This window comes from Asparagus officinalis, chromosome 3, assembly GCF_001876935.1.
Source record: "Asparagus officinalis chromosome 3, Aspof.V1, whole genome shotgun sequence".
NCBI lineage: Eukaryota > Viridiplantae > Streptophyta > Magnoliopsida > Asparagales > Asparagaceae > Asparagus > Asparagus officinalis.
In genome coordinates this window covers 11162121-11177639 of record NC_033796.1, presented here as the reverse complement: position 1 = coordinate 11177639, position 15519 = coordinate 11162121, and the positions used below count along the sequence as shown (strand labels likewise).

Here is a 15519-nt window from a genome sequence, read left to right as displayed (position 1 = left end):
TAGATTGCGCTCGGTAAGACTCTGGACTTCCCCTGTTAGTACTGTTGTATCTATGAGACCAAAGCCAAATATGATGATGTATGCGGCAAATGATTGTTGCACTCTGAGTAAAAAATAAAGGTAAATTTTTTAATTAATCATAATCATCAGATGCTGGTAGCACACAACCACAGCCTAAAAGCAATAGAAATTGTAGAATAAACATTTTGGTGATTATGATTTATTTGATTGCTCTACCAGTGTTGCTTAGCACGGGGGCCACATTATGTTTTCTGTTCAAAAGGGAAACTATTTTTCTCTGTTTATGATGATTGCCGGTATACATTTTTGAGGAGAGGGCTGCACACTGCTGAAAAGGATACAAGAATAAAAAGAAAATTGCGGGCTTCAGAAATTGCACTAACTGATATGTAACAATCAAATTTAAGATAGCGCGTATCCCGTAATGCAATGCGAAACCAACAAGATAAGCATATTCAGGTTATGTCCATCTTACATTGATTCAGTCACGATCTATCCAGTTCACATCGTTTCTTCATTTTCTTTTCCTTTGTGGTTGGAATTTCTACACCTGCAGAGAGTTTTATTCAAGAGAAAATCAATTAAAAACATGATTTATATACCCATACAGCGGAAAATTTGCTTGAAAATAGAATCTTCATACCCAGTTGGCTATGGCCCGCATATTGTTTTTCAACAGTTGAATGACCTGCAGAGGAAAACTCCACGCATACATGCATTTTAGGGTAGATTATGCTGATGATTAGGCAAGGGCAGAGATAACACTAGAAGATCAATTGTTTAATGGGCTTAATGGCGGCAATTGCTACTTAAAATAATCTGAGTTGCTTATTAATGATGAGAATAATTACTGCTTGACAGTCAACATAACATGTCATGATTAAAATCAGATTCTGTTTAAGGTGGTGCATCAAAAGTAAGTACAGAACTTGTCGAACAAATAATGCTGGAAATCAAATCAAAGTAGGTCTTGATATATTTCTTTTTCTTTTAGAGTAAAAAACTAGTCAAAGCGTAACCAATCCAGGATTTACTACAAATTATTAAAAGTATATCTCGAGCTATGAAGAAAATTTAGGATTTTCTTCAAGGAACATCCAGTGTTGAACGCAATGGTACCCAACATCCTGCATGAAGACGCATCCATATTTATTCTTCAGAACATATGGTTCTCCCAGAACATATGTGTATTTAACTCATACAAGAGTCCCTATTGGTTGTTGGGGGGTTTTTTCCCCTAAGAAATGTTGTGATACATATACACATCTGATCGATCTCATTTCAATCAACTGATCAATGCAACAATTAGCTTTCGTCACAAAAGGGCATAGCATACTTTCTTACTTTCTTATCCACCAGAAAATTAAAAAAGGTTAGTAAGGCGTTGCATCATCGAAAAATGTTAAAACACTGATTCTCAAGAGCTGCATCAATTTTTAGTTGGGTGAACTGTCCTATATATCACATTGGATTAAACCAAGAAAGAAAGAGAAATTCAGCCAACTGATTAATCTAGGTAGGAGTTGCGATACTATGATGGTTGGTCGATGAGATGGTGGCCTTCCACAAGATGGTGGCCTTCCACAAGTCGATCTCAATCCGTCCCTCATAGTCCCCATGGTAGACTGCTGATAGATGTTAACACAATACAATTCATCAGATACAAATGCATTTAATATCCTACACCAATTCTGTCCAGTGTCCAGGAATAAGGAAAAGAAACTGCGTGTTCTACTTAATTTGCTATACATTAGTGCTAATTATAATTTTATTCTTTAACAAAATAGGTTACAGCCTTCTTATAGGAAAAAAAAGCAAAAAACCAAGAATGGGAATAGACTAAAGTTCTATTCAAGTAAACACCTACCAGTCTTTTAATTCTTCGAGCTAAAAGCATGACCATATTCACGACATGGTGACTTAAGATTCAAGAAATCAACCTGGTTTCGATTACAATGAACTAAGCCATTCAACTTTTAAATGTGAAACAAGTATAGAGTGCTAGATCATGGATATTCTCACAACTAGTGAGCAGAATATGAATTCTGATATTGACACAGACATAAAAATAACAGTTACAACCCAGTCATTGCTAAAAAGTACACAAAGGAATGTCATGTCCAATACGTGTATGTGGCACGTGTTTGACAATGTAGAACTTCATGTTCAATGGGTTGGTGCTGTCGAGCACATAAACTTGTATCTTCACATTTTTCTAGCAGCTATTCGGTACTAACGGAATGAGTTGTTCTTGCAGCAAGCTTCAGTTTCAATAGCTTTTTTTTTTTAGCTCTGAACTTATTTTGACAATGAAAATTTTCCACCACAGATATTGGTTATGATGTCCAAAGTTACTTGCAACTGATTTCATGCACTTTACTCCACAGTAATTCAATTTATTATATTTAAATATAAGATCTAGCCCACAGAGCATAGTTACACAGTACGCAGTACGTAGCGGGTCACCGTACAAATTCAAGTACACAATTCGCCACTTAAAAAATTTAGATTCGTTAGGGGGTAGCTTGCTACAGCACACAGGATCGGTTAGTAGAATGTAGTAAATTTTTTTAGGGCGAGCTTAAAATTTTCCATATATAGTAGGAAACTAGAAAGCTAATTATAAATTTTAATATTTTTCATGTAACATACTTAAATACTTCTTTTTGATGGAGTTTGTTTCTTTGTTCTGTTTTTTTTTTCACAGAGATCATTATAGGATCATGCACTTAAAAAGGCTAGTTACTTATCTCCATAAACATGGTTTGCGTACCTACATCAACAGTTATTTGGACATAGGTAATATTCTGACCGTTACTACCATATATTATGTAGAGCAAAGTGTATTCTTAAGTAGAGGAAAAGGTCAGCAGATTTGTTTGCTTGCTCAACTACTGCATTTTCTTTCATGTGCAGCTTAAAAACTAAGGTTCACTATCCCTACATTTTGTTCTCTTTAAAGTTTTCTTAGCCCTTTTCTCGTCGAACGAGAGAAAACATCAGACGATGTATTTCTATCTTGAAACCACGGACAAAATAATATCCCATCATCAAGTCACAGAGCTGAGGTGTCGGATCATTTTTCAAAGCTTTGCTACCCTTTCTTTCTGACTCAGTGTTATATAATAATGAAGAGGGAAAGAAAATCCCTCTAGTATTGACTAAAGCTTCTGCTATAAGTAGCGTTTAGTGAAGCATAACGTAAAGAAGACGGATGAAGACCGTATCAGCAGTCCTTTTTTAATTTCCGGGCCTAGCTTAGGCATTTACTCTTGAAAATGTCTGGTTAATTTGGAGACCTTTCCAGATGAGATATAATCGGTAATTCCTTCTGTATTCTAAACTCCATCATTCTACTGTTCCTAAATACTTTTTAGGTAGTTTATTATCCATCAGTCTGCTGTCTGTATTTATGGATTTGCACATTAATGGATCGAAACCCTAAAGCATTGAGGACCATGTGATGCTCAACATAGAAAACAATGTGAGTGGATCAAACCAAAACGGAAAAAAATGTAAAGGGAAAAAGAAATTTGCAAAAAAAAACATTCTCTAATGTTGTAAATGTATTACATGTTATTAAAAAAAAAAGACATCTTTGGAGGGAAGTTTCACATAGCAGCAGATGGTAGAAACTGACGTTATGCAGGTCAAGATCACGAGTTCCTGAAAAAAACATTCACATAATAAAATAAAAATAAAAAGAGAGAGACCATATGGACAGCAAGGTCATGAGAAGAGATTGCTCAAGTGAGAAGAGGTCCAAGGTCGGAATCCTGAAGGAAACACAGAGACACCTTATGTATATCTTAGAATATAGGAATAGCAAGGTACATTCTCTTACAGAAGTTATCATAAGCTTGATGGTTGGTTAATAACTTTGTTACCCGAGTTGCAAAGTTCGTATTAAAATATGTGATTTGGAAATACTGATTGGAAGAGATTCTCAAACCAAATTACTGATCTAATGGCTTCTGATCCGCTACAATGGAAACAAAACCAAAGCCTATTAACTAGTAATTAGCTGGATTTAGGTCTTACATAAGGAAAGCAAGCCATCAGAACACTGCATCAGCAAAGACGCAGTCAAGTATACACTTACGAAAATAAGTCGTTAACAGCATTTGTGCTGTTATCCACTAGTCTTGACATTGGGGGGCAAAAAAAAAATCTGGTTTAGTTTGCTAGATGTTGCTTGAACTATAGCTGCCCTTGAACAGATATGTAGACAGATATAACCAAATTAATATGCTGTTTGTGTGCTTAAACAGTAGAACATATTTTCTTACTATCAATGATAAAACCGATAACTATTAAGAGACAAAATGATGTTATTGCTACATTTTCATAGACCATGTAGGTGAGTTTCGTAAGAATAAAAAAAAAAAAGATAGGGCACAGCCAATGCCCTCTTGGAAACGTTTTACAATGAAAAAACCTCCAGAATGTTCCTAAATGCTACATGCTAGCTAACACGAAGAAATCAGAACAAGTTCAGACATGGGACGTAAATATTTCATAGTATTAGCATGATCATTTCGAAAAAGTATGTATATTAGAAGGGAAACATGAAACTCAGAAGAAAGAAAAGAAAGTTTATACTCTCCATACCAGCATGTTACTAGTGGAATGAGCTTTACTATATGATCATAATATAACCTATAATCCTTTTGTGGACTTTCTTTTCCCAGAGTATTGTTTCCGCTTATTGAAGTACAAGGTGTTCTTGATTCCACAGCAAGTGCAACTGCAATGCTGCTACTGACCTCGTAATTGCAAACAACCAACACTACACAGCCCAAGGCCTGCCCTCCCTTCGAGTGAACTGGACAATTGCTCATTAATAAATAAACAAATAGTTCAAGGAAAGAAATGGAAAAACTGGATGAACGGTTACATTTCCTGCATCCTATTTAGAGAAAGAACTGAATGCGATGGAAGGAAAATTATGCTTACACAGCCATCAAAAGTGCATCCACTAACATCATGTTAGTTTGAGACTAAAAAAGAAGTAAAGCTCAAGATGAAAGCAGACGTCAACAGTGAGGAAAATTGAAGGCCTAATTATATTTAAAGGACCTACAGGTCAAGAAGCCTAATCCAATTGGTGTATAGACTATGTTACCTGAGCACTTCTATTTGGAAGCCGTACCAGTACCCGTACCAAACTTCTTGGACACTTCTTGAATATATGCACACATTTGCTCAAGCTTATGCTTAATTATATACCACATGTTTTAATTTAAAACACTCATACACTTCTTGGACGTATGTTCGATACTTCACATCTATTTCTATTATATTGATCTTATGTAAATGAAAAAACAATATTGATTTTATGTAAACTATTTAACTTTAATACACACACACACAACATATATATTTATAGCCATGTCCTCGTACCCTCCTTTTTACAAATTTACCGTGTCCTCTACCCCAAACTCGTACTCATGCCTGTACTAGCACCCTTACAGATACATGTATTGAAACTTCTTGGACACTTCTTCAATATATGCATGTGTTTATTTTGGCATATACTCAATTGTACAATACATGTTTTAAGTTAAAGCAATCCTCATACACTTCTTGGACGTATATTCTACATATCTATTTCTTATATATTGATCTTATGTAAATAAAAAAATAATTTTATTATTATGTAAATTAGTAAGCTTAATACATAGAAATACCAACAATGTACATATATGTAGCCGTCCTACACTACCTTTTACAAATTTATCGTTTTATGTACCCTTACCCTTTCGCTACCTTTAGGACTTTTAGAGTTACCGCAGCTGTTTACCGGGGTTTCCATTCACACTTCTCCTTCCGACCTTCTAGCACCGGGGCACCAAGGTTTTAAATATCGGATGTCGGGTTCATGTAGGACAACTAAAATTCATGTTGGATAGTGGAAATCGGGGATATGTCGGGGGACATATACTAAATATTGAATTGTCATATCGGATGTATTTCTACTCAAGTTTGGTCACCAAGATGGAATACACTTGTCTTGTCATAGCTTATCCTACTTGAGTTGAGTATTCATCATCAAGACACAAGTTATTTTCCATTCCTTGAAGGGAAACATTGGAATATTATGCCAACAAATAAATAAAATACACATTGTCAAACTAGAGCTTTCGAAGTGCCTTGCATAAAGTAAAGTGCCTTGCATAAAATTGACATAAAGTGTTAGACTTTGGATTGATTTTAAGCTACGGTTCAAAATTATTGTTTATATCACGTTTTTATGAATTTCCAATTTTAATTTGTTGAGACGAAGACAATCGAGAGGAGATCACGGCGGAAAAAGAGCAATATTTTTTCTTTGCCCTAATCTGTATTATATGCTATCGGGTTACTATGGGAACAAAAGGCTAACAAAAAGAATTAATCAGGTTTGGGTTTTGAGTACTAAACCCAAACCCTAATACTTATCAACTCAAAAAAAAATTGTCAATTTCCTATTTTTCAAGGCTGAAAATTGGTTGATATGTCCGCAATATCCCTCGACATGTCCGACATGGACCTCGAAAACGATATCTGACTTGAAATGGCCATATCCGCTCTAGCCTCTAATCCGACATGTCGACTGTCATTTAAAATCATGGTCTGCACCCATACCCATGCAACTTAGATCAAGTGTCAGTCGTTGAACAGAAGAGGTGGTTTCATATGCACTCTAGTTCGATGATCAACTTCAACATGCACAGACGAGACATCAAACAGGACATAAATCTTACTGGGTCAAAGTTCTCTAAAACAGAGATGGCAGAAGCCGCAGAACTATGAGGCAAATGGTCCATTTTTCCATTCAAAATTTTAAGAGGAACAGATAAATAACAGGAAGGGGTTATGTAGGGATTTAGGAGCACCTTAATCTTTATCTATGGCCAATTATGTCAACAGCATGCACTTCCAAGAAAATGACTTTGAGAAAAGCACCCATAAATGACTTTCAGCACGAATTTTATAAGAATGCACTTCTAAGTCAACAATATTACCAAATAATTCATGACTCACACTTCGCAAAAGCATCGATCCTTTAGTAAAGCTTCATGATTTCTCCCAAAAGCCACGTTAAGATTTCACCACGACAAAAACAGTTTCGAAAGTTATTTCTAACCAAAAGCACCTTCTTGCTCCTTTGAGATTGCCATATTTTGTCATTATTGATGCATATTGCAGTGCCAACAATCATAGAAATAAAACCTAGCTTCAAATAAAGAATACATCTTTATTTATGATCCCAGTGAGAAATTATTCCTCAAAATTCCATCTTTCTCCTATCAATAACATGGAAATTTAGTAAATTTTGCGAAAAGTTGATGCTGAAACAGACTAATTATTATCAAGGAATTGAAAGAATGAAATAAAACTAATTAAGTTCAAAAAGAAAAAACTAACTCAGCGAGTGATGAGGGGTTCGGATTCGAATGAAGTTGCAGCGCTAAGCACTTAATTACGCCATTGAACTCTAGGGCTCATCTGTTGTAATTTGAGATGGCGCTTCCTGATGGAAATAATTTCTACAAGTTTAACACGGCATTACACGGGTTTACGGTTTCCTTTTCTAGCTTTTTTTTTTGATTTACTAGTATGCTATACGTGCGCTGCACGTGATGCATATTAAGAAACTACAATAGTCAAAATCCATAATGTTTTCGTAATTATGCATTGAATTTATACACAAGATGAATGCAAATAAAACATTATCTCACAGGACTTAGAATATTATCCATAGAGAAGGAATTTAATCAATCATATATATGGTGCACGTGATAAAAGTGACCACACAATCAAGAAAATGTTAGTTGATCTTAACTGCAAATAACTAATATTCAGCATAATGTTCAATGGGAAAAGAGAAGCATAAAAGAATATGCCAAGTCACAAGTTTACTGGGAAGATAAGGCACATGTTACATGCAAAAACAAAACTTAAAAACCATAAGCAGCTGATCACCGATCGAGAAAATGTCTTTTAACATGAATACGCAAGGGTAGAAACTGAGATATCGAGCACATGCTCTTAATCTTGTAGGGATATATGAATAAGTGAGCTGGAAACAAAAAAAAATGATTGAAAGAAGCGATAGTTATAAACTTTGAACGTGCGTGAAGCTTGATGGATCATCTAGAATTACAATTCAATAGACATGAATGAAAAGGTGAGGTATTAATTTATTTCCCTTGATACAAAAAAGAGCATGAACACACTTTAAATAGCTGAAATGGGAAAAAAATGGCTAGCTCAAATCAGAAGGCACCTCACAAGATAAAAATAGAATCTGAAACATCATCAAAGAAACTGCTGCGCATCTAAATAGAACAATGAGTAGTAGTCTCCTTTCTTTGATTTCAAGAACTTATAGAGTAGTAGTCTTCTTTCCATTCATTTCAACCTGAAAAAACAATGAGTCAGTCACATATAGGTCACTTTTGTGGAGGGAGATCGACTGCAGTTGACCGAAAAGCTTGCTTTACGTTGAGCAATGTCTCACTGCAATTATGGAAGAGATAATTTACCTTTTTGGAATATATTCTGACCACACCAAGCAAAAGATGGCTTGACAATCGAAGCGGGATTGGCACATCAGGAAAAAAAATGGAATCTGCAAATATGAATAAAATAGACAACAAATTAGTAAGGATGCTTGAAGAAACTACAATCTGATACAAGTATATTTATGAGATGGAAATTATGGACCAACAATGACTTTAAACTTAAATGCCGGTGAAGCCGGCCAAATGTACATAAAAATATTATATCCAAACAAAGCCGTCATCATGATTTAAAATGGTGAGAAGCTACAAATTTACAGGGATTTCATATGCCAATGCATTGGTAAACATGGTCATGTACATTTTACTAATAAGCAGGTGGACATGGTTTCTAATGCATGTCTTCCGACATTTAACAAGAATTAATAAAGTAAATCAAGGCAGAACTTAAACTGGAAAGAAATTAAGACATAGAACAAGACAATCAGGAAAGTTATTAAAGAAATATGAAATGCGGATTCCTATTGAGTTTTCTCCATCTTAATGGCTATGGAATATTATCCAACAACGTACAGGTCAAAGATTACAACCCAGGAAAAATATTTTTATAACAGGTAAACTTATACATAATGTTTTAACAGCTTGTAAGCCAATACATTAAAGCATTAGTTATTATGTTCTTAAGTTTCTAAATTTAGGATCTAGTTAATAAACTAAAGCTTATTTTAGTTGCTGCTTTACAAAAGAATTAATTTCACAGTCCTTTTGGACCTAAAGCCTGTACATTAAAGCAGTAGTTATTATACACCAAAAAGAACAAAGATAATAGCAATAGGAGACAACTTTTCTTAAGGAAAACTTGCATATAGTTTAATAAACTACATAATTGCACCTTTAATAAAATAGTTAAGTGCAAAACAAAGTGGACATAAAGAGCACACCTAATCCAAGTGTTGGAAACTCAATACTCTCCCAACAATCAAATATATCATCCAAATTATGGTTTTGTATGTTGTCAGTAACCAAGTACCTGTCCTAATGCATCCTACCTCTTCAATGAATAATTAACTGCCGTATTAAAAAAAAGATCAAATGCAATAAGTAAACTATTGTGGCCAATACATTAAAGCATTAGTTATTATGTGCTTAAGTTTCTAAATTTAGGAGCTAGTTAATAAACTAAAGTTTATTTTAGTTTATTAAGTGCTTTAGTTTCTAAATTTAGGAGCTTATCCTTTTTTCCCACATAACCTGTAATGTAGAGTGCTATAACCATTATTCTCAGTTACCATAATCAATTGAGCGATGCAATACTTGCTTATGAAATAGAAAAAATGATTACAGACTACTGTTGCATCGAAATACTATTTAATAAGAGAATGTAGACTTACTCATTAAGTCCTCTTCCTTGATCACAAATGGAGAATGCGCAGTTGTAAATAATTCCATCATTCTCAAATATAACTCCACCTTGATCACCAAATTGCTTCTTGTGATGATACCCATCTCGCATCTTGGTATTGTTTGATCTCATCTACTGGGGTTTTTTCTTCATTTGATGCAAAACACACAGCTGCTTTGTCATGTCCTTTGTATATATATTTATAAAGATATATAACAGCCTTAAGTCCAGAGCATACTTCAATATTGACACGACAATTATACCTACTTAACAGGTAAGGGTTGTATGGAACAATCCATTGATTGTCTAAAATTATGTTACGTACAAAAATTTTCTTGCCATCATTCCTTCGCATATATATTGGATAGCCATCACCCCCTAAACTTGTTTTTGAACAAAAGAGACGTGTGTAGTGATGTTTACATTTTCCATCAATCATGCATGGACTTGTTTTCCTCAATGATCCACAAGGGCCATGAACCATATTTTTTACCACCTTCTCATGCAATATTGGAAATAGTGATTGATCTTGTAATTCTGCCGATATAAATTTATCAAAATGACCTGGGCTCATTAGCTTATATTCATGTTTCAAAATTAATAATATATGAGCATGTGGAAGTCCCCTCTTCTGAAATTCAATAACATAGACACGGGCAGCTACTTTACCAAATATTTTTTTCTTAAATAGATGGTCTTTAAGATCTTCTATTTTCCCTCTAAAAACTCTAGAAGAAAGATCTGGTCTATCCTGTGTTGTTTGTCCATTTAGAAGTTCATTTCTTATTTCATCACAATATGGATTACATGTTATTGTAATGAAGAGATCCGGTTTACCATATATTTGAACAAGAGCCATAGCATCCATATAACGACGCCTCATATCTCTTGGTCCTCCTATAAAAGATGGTGGTAAAACTACTCTGTGTCCAACATGATCACCACGTGTTTCCCTAGCAGTAACACTATCAAAAATTCCTTGATACAATTCTGCTCTTATATTTGATTGTTGTTTTCTAAAGAAATCAAGTCGCGTTGTATCTAACTTCACATACATGTCCACAACAAATTGTTAAAATAATCGTCCAGCAATTAGCAGAATTGATTTTATTGGATTCCGAATCTGAAGCTTGTAGCAATAATACTCCCTACAAGAAACATATTGCCATCTTTGTCTTTCGATATCTATTATTTTGTAAAAAAATTTAAAAAATTAATAGGATATGATATGTTTTACTTACGAGATTAAAATTTGGCGTTGGTTTTACCTTGTGATTCCTCCTCATTAAGCTGTCTAGCTAAATCCAATGCCTGAGACCTTTTTCGATCACATTTAATTGTATTCTTTCGTGTCGACCTTTGTAGATAAACTGTTGCCATCCACTCTCACCATTTGGAAATAAAATCGGATATTGTAGAGGATCGTAGCAACTATAATAATGTTTGACTTGATGCCTTTGTCCAGAGTTCTCTTGTATTATAATCTCCCTATTTAACTGTTCATTTGGATTGTTTCCTTCTATCCAAATTGCTACCACTTGATCTGCTGTTGGAGAATTATAAATCCTTTGATCAAGGTTAGTGTTCTTAGATATACAGATTTGTAATTCTCTCAATGTTGGTACATCTTTAATCCTTCGTAGAATTTTCGCATAAGGATTGTCTTGTAGGATTTTTATTATAGTCTTGTTTTTTCTGCTAAGTTCCCTTCTTGTATGACGTTCATCCTATTTTGCAATTCATTATCTGTGTCATAAAAATATAACTGGAAGAAGCGTGATCTATCATTTTGTGGAATCAATCTAGGCAAACTATGGTAAATTTGACCTTGTGCTCTAAAAGTGTATATTCCATGCCTTGAAGATGCCAAGTTTTTATCAATTGCTACCCCAAATGAAGTAAATGAGAAAACACTATTGTATGTTCTAATGTTTCTCCTAAACTCAACACCCTCATTACAATCCGATGTTAGCAAGTTATATAATTCATCTGGAATACGAGGTTCCACAAGTGTTGTTTCTCCATTATTGCAGCAAAAAGATGGACTCTCATATTGAAATTTTATTGCTCCATAATAGATGCAACTTGCTATCTTTCCAAGCTTGTGTAGTTCTGAACAGGACGACCTTGATATATTTGTTCCTATATGATTGTAATATGTTATTAGTTAATTTTATATACTGTAAAAACATAAATTATTATATTTTTAAGCCTATCAAAGCTCACCGTTGCATTCAACTTGGTAATCGGATGCTCGTTCTAGCCAGTTTGCACTTCTTTTCATTGACTGCTCTTCTGCATTTTGACTATTATCTATTGTCCTCTTTATTCTCTTATTTCGACACACCCTTCCAATATAAGCTTCTCTTTTCTTAGTAGTTAGCGCATTGTAGTAATTTTTTCTTTGATGCTGTTGATAAATATATATGAATATATTAGAATTATTTGTTATTCATTATCTTGAGGATGTATTAGAAAAATTAAACTTGTTCGGCTAACCTTCATTTGATTCCATTTGATTTTTCCAATAATTACGCAAACTTGTGAGAATATTAATTTAACTGCACAAGAATTGAACATTAATTTATTTTTCATATTAATCTAGTACATACATCTAATAAATTTAAATGTTATGAATTCATTTATTATGTAATTTTAATAATTGACACAATGGAAAATTTCATAATATAGTTAAATTCAGTTAAGTTAACATAGTAATTAAACACTAATAAAACTAATGTTATAATTACTATACGAACTATATAAAGCATTAATTTTGAGAAGGAAATGTACCTTGTTTTCCTTGCTGTAGTTGTTGTTTGTTCTTAATCTTTCATTCTGAAAAAATATCGAAAATATAAAGTTAGTACAACAATACATGGGTTCAATTATATAGATGAATGCTCTTGCATGTTGTATTCAGAGAAAAATAAGCTATCCACTACAGCAAAGGTCAACGTGAGCAAGAATCTTTGTTAGTAAATACCCCTAAGGTTCCAAAAGTTAAACAAGCAATATTACAAACATAATATTGAATATAGTACCTTATGGAATAAAAAATAAGTTTCCTTGGTTTAATTATTATTACAGGGCATATTGCTGTTCGGCGTCAAATATCTTGTTGTCCATTATCTCATACTTTATTAATATCAACTTAATCTTAAATGTTGTGTAATTTTGGTTTTTTAAAAGTCAATCATGGGAGCAAAAACAACATGAACTTTTTTAGCTGATTATTACTATTTATAAAACAATACTAAAGGTTCCAGAGCAAAGCATGTGTAATGTGTTTGTTAGAGGTAGAGATGAAATATGGGATAATATTTAATGTCTAAATATGATTAAATATAACCTGCACCACTATAATACATCATGCTTAATACTACACATAAAATTGCATAACATATGATGTTGTTCTAAGCTTCTAGCTGATTTTATCACACTGTAGTATGTATCTATTAGTAATACATAACCTCCTCAGTGTTTTAGTGACATAATTTGTCTATGGTCAATGCTTGAGCGTCAATTGCAGTCTTTTAGTATTAATACAAAAGTGCTTTTGTGGTTATGTCCACAAACGTACTGCACAAAAAAATGAATTACTATCAATTTCTGTTATATTCTTTCTGTCCAAGCATTTAACAAAAATTTCACTAACTTCTTGTTGTTTTCCCCTATTCATGTAATTTTTCAATAACTTTTTCATGGAATACAACCACCGCAGCAGACAGCTTGAAGGCAGAGTTGGGGGTTATGGTGTATACATATGCATATAAAAAGTAAGATATATGTTGTACTCTTTTCCTTTTGTCTTCTTTTCCCCCTGGATGGGGGTGGGGGGTTGGGGATGGATACATATTCCTTCTCCATTCAACTACATTAAGAAACTTTAATAATGTAATCGGCTTATCCTTTCTAACTGATTTAACTAAGTCCATGTTCTCTAGGTCTATCTCTATTCCTCTTTGTTCCATCACTAAGGCTCTGTAGCATGTCATTGAAATTACAGTGGTGAATTAGCTCCTTTTTTTTAGGGAGTAAAGTTCCTACACTTGTTTATACTCCACAAGCCTCAAACCTTATTTTCACATTCCACAGAATCAACCTCTCTTACCAACTTTCTCCCAGCAACATGAGGTCCCAGTACCATCTCTCTTTAAGAAATATGCCATACTAAATAGTGAAGAGAATTCGATAACACACAGTTTACATAATGAACATGCATAATTATATATAAGTCCTTCCAAATCGTGGTCCTAAATCACTGAATCAGAGACTACCTTTATTCTGCAAGAAAGAATAGAAACAATAACAAATCTATATTGGTGTCTGCTACACAAAACATAATAGAAATGCATGTAAATGCCTCAATCTCCACCATGAAACAAATTAGGATATTTCCAACGCATGAGAGTGCAACTTCACATTAGCAACAATCATAATGATAACATAATAATAGTTTAATTAGGAAATGTAACATTGCCCAGCAATTGAAGAAGTAATATGGCATTCTATAAAATTTTCAGGCCTTTCAGATAAAAAGCAAGTAGAAGCAAAATAATTCTAACGTATTAGTTTTTCTTTTTCCATCAAAAATTTATGTAGCTGAATGCAAAGTGAGAAACATCTAGTATGACAATTTTCTTGAAAGTGAGAATCCTTAAAGAATATGGTTCATTGAAGGTCTATTTGTATCAATCATGGTGATAAAATCAATTGTTATGATGTAATAATATATCCTCATGTTTTTAACTGCTTTTAATGTGGGAACATTTTTAAAAAATTCTGAAAGAGGAAATTAGTGATTAAACTGTTATAGTGCATTTAACAGAACATACGGGGGAAAAACCCAGTGCATATATCAAATTATTCAACTCAAAAAAATAAAGTAAACCCAAACACAATAACAGTTTAATCATATTCAACAGATATCACAAAAAATACATTACAAAATGCTATAATTGTAAGAGGAAAATCATAAAGATAAAATAAAGACTAATTTACCTTGATAGCTTTCTACTCCTCCAATCAATATTGGACACCTAACAGCAATAATCAACAATCAATCAATACTAAAAATAAAGGTTATCCATCAAACAATCAAACTAAGAATATGAATAAGAAATTACAATAAGGTAATAATAAGAATAACAAATATCCATACTTACAATACAATTTGAAAAAAAAAAACTTATTTGTTCCATCAAAATTGAAGCAGAAGGTATTTATAGAAACACAAAATGGATGGGGAGAGCAGGTGAGAAGGAGACGGAAACTGAAGTGAGGAGTCCAAACGTTAGTTTAATTTAGAGACGGAGAGAGGGAGAGGGGCAGGGGAAAGCACCGATAACGAAGGTAATTAAGGGATTTGGGCGTTATCAAAGAGAGAGGGAGAGGGGAAGGCAAGAGATCGGTTCGATTTTGTCTGTTATCAAGGGGAGAGGGAGAGGGGCAGGGGAGAGGGTGGATAACGAAGGGGATAATTTGGGTTATGAAAGAGGATGGGAAATAAATAAAGGGTTAGGGGGTGTTTGTTTTGGTTTTTTTTTGGGATATGATAGTTTTGGGATGTAAAAAGTGCTTTTTTGT

At 33.7% G+C, this 15519-nt stretch overlaps 2 long non-coding RNA genes across 2 annotated transcripts; both read right to left on the bottom strand.

Annotated features, from left to right (window-relative positions):
- LOC109832078 lies at window positions 225–968 on the bottom strand. Its single transcript, XR_002244633.1, has 3 exons — window positions 665–968; window positions 497–571; window positions 225–349 (listed from the first exon to the last, which is right to left on the bottom strand). It is a non-coding gene; the product is annotated as an uncharacterized LOC109832078 (long non-coding RNA).
- Window positions 3598–15473, bottom strand: LOC109832980. The gene is made up of 7 exons (XR_002245059.1): window positions 15099–15473; window positions 14935–14972; window positions 12724–12768; window positions 9920–10077; window positions 8553–8638; window positions 7432–8428; window positions 3598–3687 (listed from the first exon to the last, which is right to left on the bottom strand). It is a non-coding gene; the product is annotated as an uncharacterized LOC109832980 (long non-coding RNA).